The sequence below is a fragment of the Triticum dicoccoides genome, chromosome 7A (assembly GCF_002162155.2).
Source record: "Triticum dicoccoides isolate Atlit2015 ecotype Zavitan chromosome 7A, WEW_v2.0, whole genome shotgun sequence".
Classification (NCBI taxonomy): Eukaryota; Viridiplantae; Streptophyta; class Magnoliopsida; order Poales; family Poaceae; genus Triticum; species Triticum dicoccoides.
The window spans coordinates 742,512,030-742,521,005 of NC_041392.1; the positions used below are offsets into that span (position 1 = coordinate 742,512,030).

General features: G+C 46.1%; 1 protein-coding gene across 1 annotated transcript in view; it reads right to left on the reverse strand.

Moving 5' to 3' along the window:
* The window catches only part of LOC119331997 (putative disease resistance protein At1g50180), a 26,418-nt gene that overhangs the window by 3,234 nt on the left and 14,208 nt on the right, over positions 1-8,976 (reverse strand). The gene's annotated exons all lie outside the window — the stretch shown is intronic.

An 8,976-nucleotide genomic window follows, 5' to 3' on the forward strand; every position in this document is an offset into this window, starting at 1 on the left:
ACTCTCGGGCAATAACCAACAGCGGGGTCTGGATACCCATGTTGGCTCCCACATGCTCCTCGATGATTACATCGGTTGAACCACGATGTCGAGGATTCGATCAAACCCTGTATACAATTCCCTTTGTCAATCGGTACGTTACTTGCCCGAGACTCGATCGTCGGTATCCCAATACCTTGTTCAGTCTCGTTACCGGCAAGTCACTTTACTCGTACCGTAATGCATGATCCCGTGGCCAACACCTTGGTCACCTTGAGCTCATTATGATGATGCATTACCGAGTGGGCCCAGAGATACCTCTCCGTCATACGGAGTGACAAATCCCAGTCTCGATCCGCATAAAACAATAGATACTTTTGGAGATACCTGTAGTGCACCTTTATAGTCACCCAGTTACGTTGTGATGTTTGATACACCCAAAGCACTCCTACGGTATCCAGGAGTTACACGCTCTCATGGTCGAAGGAAGAGATACTTGACATTGGCAAAGCTCTAGCAAATGAACTACACGATCTTTGTGCTATGCTTAGGATTGGGTCTTGTCCATCACATCATTCTCCTAATGATGTGATCCCGTTATCAACGACATCTAATGTCCATAGCCAGGAAACCATGACTATCTGTTGATCACAACGAGCTAGTCAACTAGAGGCTCACTAGGGACATATTGTGGTCTATGTATTCACACGTGTATTACGATTTTCGGATAATACAGTTATAGCATGAATAAAAGACAATTATCATGAACAATGAAATATAATAATACTTTTATTATTGCCTCTAGGGCATATTTCCAACAGTCTCCCACTTGCACTAGAGTCACCAATCTAGTTACATTGTGATGAATCGAACACCCATAGAGTTCTGGTGTTGATCATGTTTTTCTCGCGAGAGAGGTTTAGTCAACGGATCTGCGACATTCAGATCCGTATGTACTTTGCAAATTTCTATGTCTCCATCTTGAACATTTTCACGGATGGAGTTGAAACGACGCTTGATGTGCCTGGTCTTTTTGTGAAACCTGGGCTCCTTGGCAAGGGCAATAGCTCCAGTGTTGTCACAGAAGAGTTTGATTGGCCCCGACGCATTGGGTATGACTCCTAGGTTGGTGATGAACTCCTTCACCCAAATCGCTTCATGCGCTGCCTCCGAGGCTACCATGTACTCCGCTTCACACGTAGATCCTGCCACGACGCTCTGCTTGCAGCCGCACCAGCTTACTGCTCCACCATTCAACATATACACGTATCCGGTTTGTGACTTAGAGTCATCCGGATCTGAGTCGAAGCTAGCGTCGACGTAACCCTTTACGACGAGCTCTTCGTCTCCTCCATAAACGAGAAACATGTCCTTTGTCCTTTTCAGGTACTTCAGGATATTCTTGACCGCTGTCCAGTGTTCCTTGCCGGGATTACTCTGGTATCTTGCTACCAAACTTATGGCAAGGTATACATCAGGTCTGGTACACAGCATGGCATACATAATAGATCCTATGGCTGAAGCATAGGGGATGACACTCATCTCTTCTTTATCTTTTGCCGTGGTCGGTGACTGAGCCGAGCTCAATCTCACACCTTGTAACATAGGCAAGAACCCTTTCTTGGACTCATCCATTTTGAACCTTTTCAAAATCTTATCAAGGTATGTGCTTTGTGAAAGACCTATGAGGCGTCTCGATCTATCTCTATAGATCTTGATGCCTAATATATAAGCAGCTTCTCCAAGGTCCTTCATTGAAAAACACTTATTCAAGTAGGCCTTAATGCTGTCCAGAAATTCTATATTATTTCCCATCAAGAGTATGTCATCTACATATAATATGAGAAATGCTACAGAGATCCCACTCACTTTCTTGTAAACGCAGGCTTCTCCATAAGTCTGCATAAACCCAAACGCTTTGATCATCTCATCAAAGCGAATATTCCAACTCCGAGATGCTTGCACCAGCCCATAAATGGATCGCTGGAGCTTGCATACTTTGTTAGCGTTCTTAGGATCGACAAAACCTTCCGGCTGCATCATATACAGTTCTTCCTTAAGATGCCCGTTAAGGAATGCTGTTTTGACGTCCATCTGCCATATCTCATAATCATAGTATGCGGCAATTGCTAACATGATTCGGACGGACTTCAGCTTCGCTACGGGAGAGAATGTCTCGTCGTAGTCAATCCCTTGAACTTGTCGATAACCCTTAGCGACAAGTCGAGCTTTATAGATGGTAACATTTCCATCCGCGTCCGTCTTCTTCTTAAAGATCCATTTGTTTTCTATCGCTCGCCGATCATTGGGCAAGTCTGTCAAAGTCCATACTTTGTTTTCATACATGGATTCTATCTCGGATCTCATGGCTTCAAGCCATTTGTTGGAATCTGGGCCCGCCATCGCTTCTTCATAGTTCGAAGGTTCACCGTTGTCTAACAACATGATTTCCAGGATAGGGTTGCCGTACCACTCTGGTGCGGAATGTGTCCTTGTGGACCTACGAAGTTCAGTAGCAACTTGATCCGAAGTACCTTGATCATCATCATTGTTTTCCTCTTCGATTGGTGTGGGCATCACAGGAACATTTTCCTAAGCTGCACCACTTTCCCGTTCGAGAGGTAGTACTTCATCGAGTTCTACTTTCCTCCCACTTACTTCTTTCGAGAGAAACTCTTTTTCCAGAAAGCATCCGTTCTTGGCAACAAAGATTTTGCCCTCGGATCTTAAGTAGAAGGTATACCCGACAGTTTCCTTAGGGTATCCTATGAAGACGCATTTTTCCGACTTGGGTTCGAGCTTTTCAGGTTGAAGTTTCTTGACATAAGCATCGCATCCCCAAACTTTTAGAAACGACAGCTTAGGTTTCTTCCCAAACCATAATTCATACGGTGTCGTCTCAACGGATTTAGACGGTGCCCTATTTAAAGTGAATGTAGCTATCTCTAGAGCGTATCCCCAAAATGATAGCGGTAAATCGATAAGAGACATCATAGACCGCACCATATCCAATAGAGTGCGATTACGACATTCGGACACACCGTTTCGCTGAGGTGTTCCAGGCGGCGTGAGTTGTGAAACGATTCCACATTTCCTTAAGTGTGTGCCAAATTCATGACTTAAATATTCTCCTCCACGATCTGATCGTAGGAACTTTATCTTTCGGTCACGTTGATTCTCCACCTCATTCTGAAATTCCTTGAACTTTTCAAAGGTCTCAGACTTGTGTTTCATTAAGTAGACATACCCATATCTACTTAAGTCATCAGTGAGAGTGAGAACATAACGATATCCTCCGCGAGCCTCAACGCTCATTGAACCGCACACATCGGTATGTATGATTTCCAACAAGTTGGTTGCTCGCTCCATTGTTCTGGAGAACGGAGTCTTGGTCATTTTGCCCATGAGGCATGGTTCGCACGTGTCAAATGATTCATAATCAAGAGACTCTAAAAGTCCATCGGCATGGAGCTTCTTCATGCGCTTGACACCAATGTGACCAAGGCGACAGTGCCACAAGTATGTGGGACTATCGTTATCAACTTTACATCTTTTGGCATCTACACTATGAACATGTCTAATATTACGCTCGAGATTCATTAAGAATAAACCATTGACCATCGGAGCATGACCATAAAACATATCTCTCATATAAATCGAACAACCATTATTCTCAGACTTAAATGAGTAGCCATCTCGTATTAAACGAGATCCAGATACAATGTTCATGCTCAAACTTGGCACTAAATAACAATTATTAAGGTTCAAAACTAATCCCGTAGGTAAATGTAGAGGCAGCGTGCCGACGGCGATCACATCGACTCTGGAACCATTCCCGACGCGCATCATCACCTCGTCCTTCGCCAGTCTCCGTTTATTCTGCAGCTCCTGCTGTGAGTTACAAATATTAGCAACAGCACCGGTATCAAATACCCAGGAGTTACTACGAGTACTGGTAAGGTATACATCAATTACATGTATATCAAATATACCTTTGGTGTTGCCGGCCTTCTTATCCGCTAAGTATTTGGGGCAGTTCCGCTTCCAGTGACCCTTCCCCTTGCAATAAAAGCACTCAGTCTCAGGCTTGGGTCCATTCTTTGACTTCTTCCCGGTAACTGGCTTACCAGGCGCGGCAACCTCCTTGCCGTCCTTCTTGAAGTTCTTCTTACCCTTGCCCTTCTTGAACTTAGTGGTCTTATTGATCATCAACACTTGATGTTCTTTCTTGATTTCAGCCTCTGCTGACTTCAGCATGGAGAACACTTCAGGAATGGTCTTTTCCATCCCCTGCATGTTGTAGTTCATCACAAAGCTCTTGTAGCTTGGTGGGAGCGACTGGAGGATTCTGTCAATGACCGCCTCATCTGGGAGGTTAATGTTCAGCTGGGGTCATACGGTTGTGCAACCCAGACATCTTCAGGATGTGCTCACTGACAGAACTGTTTTCCTCCATCTTACAACTGTAGAATTTGTCGGAGACATCATATCTCTCGACCCGGGCATGAGCTTGGAAAACTAGTTTCAGCTCTTCGAACATCTCATATGCTCCGTGATGCTCAAAATGCTTTTGGAGCCCCGGTTCTAAGCTGTAAAGCATGCCGCACTGAACGAGGGAGTAATCATCAGCACGAGACTGCCAAGCATTCATAATGTCTTGGTTCTCTGGGACGGGAGCGTCACCTAGCGGTCCTTCTAGGACATATTGTTTCCTGGCAGCTATGAGGATGATCCTCAGGTTCCGGACCCAGTCCGTATAGTTGCTGCCATCATCTTTCAGCTTGGTTTTCTCTAGGAACGCGTTGAAGTTCATGTTGACATGAGCGTTGGCCATTTGATCTACAAGACATATTTGCAAAGGTTTTAGACTAAGTTCATGATAATTAAGTTCTAATCAAATTATGAACTCCCACCAGATTAGACATCCCTCTAGTCATCTAAGTGTTACACGATCCGAGTCGACTAGCCCGTGTCCGATCATCACGTGAGACGGACTAGTCATCCTCGGTGAACATTCTCATGTTGATCGTATCTTCCATACGACTCGTGTTCGACCTTTCGGTCTCCGTGTTCTGAGGCCATGTCTGCACATGCTAGGCTCGTCAAGTTAACCCTAAGTGTTTTCGCTGTGTAAAACTGTCTTACACCCGTTGTATGTGAACGTAAGAATCCATCACACCCGATCATCACGTGGTGCTTAGAAGTGACGAACTGTAGCAACGGTGCACAGTTAGGGGAGAACACTTCTTGAAATTTTTGTAAGGGATCATCTTATTTACTACCGTCGTCCTAAGTAAACAAGATGCATAAACATAATAAACATCACATGCAATTATATAGTTGTGACATGATATGGCCAATATCATATAGCTCCATTGATCTCCATCTTCGGGGCTCCATTGTAACGCCCTCGATGCGGCTATAGCTCCCACGTGTCGAGGCACGACTTAGAGGCATAACCGCATTGAAAGCAATGTCACAAGTCAGGCAATCATTACAACATCCCATGCAATATATAATAAAAGGGGGAGGTAACATAGTTGGCTTACACTCGCCACGTCACATCAGAGTGCATAAATAACATCCATCATACAAATCACTCATGGCCCGACTACGGTGCCAAAATAGAAAAGACCCCCAACATGCGACAAGGCCCTGAATCGATAACCCCAACTAGGCACCACTACTGATCATCGGGAAAGGAAACATAATAACGCTGAGAGTCCTCGTCGAACTCCCACTTGAGCTCGTACTCGTCACCTGGAGCGAAATCACCTGGACCTGCATCTGGAGTTATAGTATCTGTGAGCCACAGGGACTCAGCAATCTCGCACCCTCGCGATCAAAACTATTTAAGCTCATGGGAATGGATAAGGCAAATATATGTGGAGCTGCAGCAAGCGACTAGCATATGTGGTGGCTAACTTATACGCAAAAGAGAGCGAGAAGAGAAGGCGAAGCACGAGCGAGAAACTAAAGGAACATCCTGCGCAAGCATAGCTCCAACACCGTGTCCACTTCCCGGACTCCGCCGAGAAGGGGCCATCACGGTAACACACACGGTTGATTCATTTTAGTTATGTTTAGGCCAAGTAATCTACAACCGGATATTAACAAATTCCCATCTGCCCATAACCGCGGGCACGGCTTTCGAAAATTCAATCCCTGCAGGGGAGTCCCAACTTAGCCCATGACAAGCTCTCACGGTCAACAAAGGAATAGACCTCCTCCCAAGACGTTCCGATCAGACTCGGTATCTCGGTAACTCAAGACACTTCGACAGGTTAAAACAAGACCAGCAACACCGCCCGAATGTGCCGACAAATCCCGATAGGAGCTGCACATATCTCTTTCTCAGGGCACACTCAGATTGTCTTAGGTACGGGTAGGCCAGCCCAGAGTCGCCCCTGGTAGCCACCGGTAGCTGACAGGTGGACCAACACTCAGAGGAGCACTGGCCCGGGGGGGGGGGTAAAATAAGATGACCTTTGAGTCTGCAGAACCCAAGGGAAAGAAAAGGCTAGGTGGCAAATGGTAAAACCAAGGTTGGGCATTGCTGGACAAGCTTTAATCAAGGCGAAATATCAAGGGGTTCCCATTATAACCCAACCGCGTAAGGGACGCAACAATCCGGGAACATAACACCGATATGACGGAAACTAGGGCGGCAAGAGTGGAACAAAACACTAGGCGAGAGGCCGAGCCTTCCACCCTTTACCAAGTATATAGATGCATTAAGATAACATAGCAATATAATGATATCCCAACAAGTAAATAAAAGTTCCAACAAGGAACGGCTCCAATCTTCACCTGCAACTAACAACGCTATAAGAAGGGCTGAGCAAAGCGGTAACATAGCCAATCAACGGTTTGCTAGGACAATGGTGGGTTAGAGGTTCAACATGGCGATTGGGAGGCTGACAAGCAAAAGGTAGGCATCGTAGCAGTGGCAAAGCAAAAGAGCGAGCAAACTAGCATAGCAAAGATAGTAGTGATTTCGAGGGTATGATCATCTTGCCTGCACAGTTGTCAGAGTTGGCTGGATCCTCACAAGCAAACTCAACGGGCTCCTCGGTAGTGAACTCGTCTCCCGGCTCTACCCAACAAGACAAACAAGCAACAAGGATACAATCAACCACGTGCAAGACCAAGCAATATGATGAAATGATGATATGCTATGCGGGATGCGATGCGGGATGCAAAATGCAAGATATGACAGGAAATGCATGAACCTGGCCTCAACTTGGAAAACCAAGTGTGCCACTGGATAGAGGGGATGAAATCTCTTGAAAACGATATAAAGATCATTGGAATCGGAGCTACGGTTTGGAAATGGCAAGCGCTTTAAGATATGACACCGGTCTGCGATTTACAGCAAGTAGGCATCTAAATGCAACGAAATGAATATGCTACAACCACCAAACATGAAAACAAAATACATGGCAGTGATGTACACAAGATGGTTAACAAAACACTAGCACTGAGACATAGGCAAATTCATCCATTAAGAGGTTCAAACAAGCATGGAAAAAAATGAATATGCAAAACAGATTTCAGACTTAGTGAAATTAACACTAGCCTGAAATTTCAGATCACGAAGCCCTTTTCGGAGCAGCAAAACAACATGATACAAAACCTGAACATGACAAGTAATAACATGTCATGGAGCTACTCAACAAGCTTAACAAAACACCCAAAGTGACCTGGGGCCAAAAGGGTTCACAAAATACTCTACCGAGCTCACGAACATAGCTCGAACACAATCAGTTTTCAGACTTGATGAAAACTGAGGCATGCAGAAATTTAACTCACGAAGGCATGTAAACGAGCTCGATGCACTCACTACGGTGCAAGTAATGGCAAGGAAAGCATATGACCAGCAAGAAGGCACAATGTGCTAGCTACACATGGCAAGAACAAAGGCATAGCATGCATGGAACACTAACGGTAGCATCGGCAAAATCGCAAACAAGTTGACGATCTGCCCAGATTAACAACGAAGCAAAAGTTGAGCTCGATTGAGTCAACCTAGAGCACTCCACATATGTAAACAAAGACATGGATGGGTAGAGCATAACATAAATATCAAAACTCCCTTACTGATCATCCTCAAAAGAGGCACGGATCACTAGGAAACAAGCTGGACATATAGCATCATGAACTAAAATATCCCAGACTTAGTGAAAATCACTAAGTCTCTGAAATCAGCAATCTCAGGTACCTCTATTCGCAAGCTTGCACAAGACAACACACACATCCTAAAAATTCATGGGTGGCACCTCTGGAAAGAAGGAAAAATGCTTAACAATTCATCCCAAAGGGGCACAGGCATATCATGCACGAATTAAACATGGCAAAAATGACAAAAGTGCATGATGAACTAACGGATCTGTAATTTAACTCACGAAGCCTCCTTCTAACAGCATTTTGGGCATCAAGATGACCCCAAATGCAAATTATGCAATGGAAAGAAATGATGTACATGTCGAAGCGAAGATTTTGATATATCATATGCCCAAAACTGAGGTACGGATGCAAAGATATCATCAGCCAAAGTTTGCTTAAAAATTAAGGGGGAGAGGAAAAAGTCAACCCTCAGTTTTTTTAGATCTCAGATCTAGGGTTCGGGCACTGTTCACGGCGGCACTGTAGCAGCTCGGCGCCGGAGTTCGCGCTCGCCGGAGAAGCACGCCAGAGGAGAGGAGGAGCTCGCTGGAGGTGGGGACGTCGCCGGATCCGGGGCCGGTCGGAGGAGGCGCCGGCGTTGGTGGTGCTTGCGGGCGCGGAAGCCGAGGCGAACGGCAGCCGACTCGGCGGAGTGGAGTGGAGGCGCGGCGGCGCTCACGGTGGCGGGTGGTGTCTCCGGCCACCGGAGCCTGAAGAGACGGCGGCGAGGTGGAACGCGCGGGGCGCGGGGCACTCGGGCTCGCGGGGGCCCCTCCTCGGCCTCCCGGGCCGGCGGCGGGGAAGAGGAGCGGCGCCACGTGGCAGCGCCTG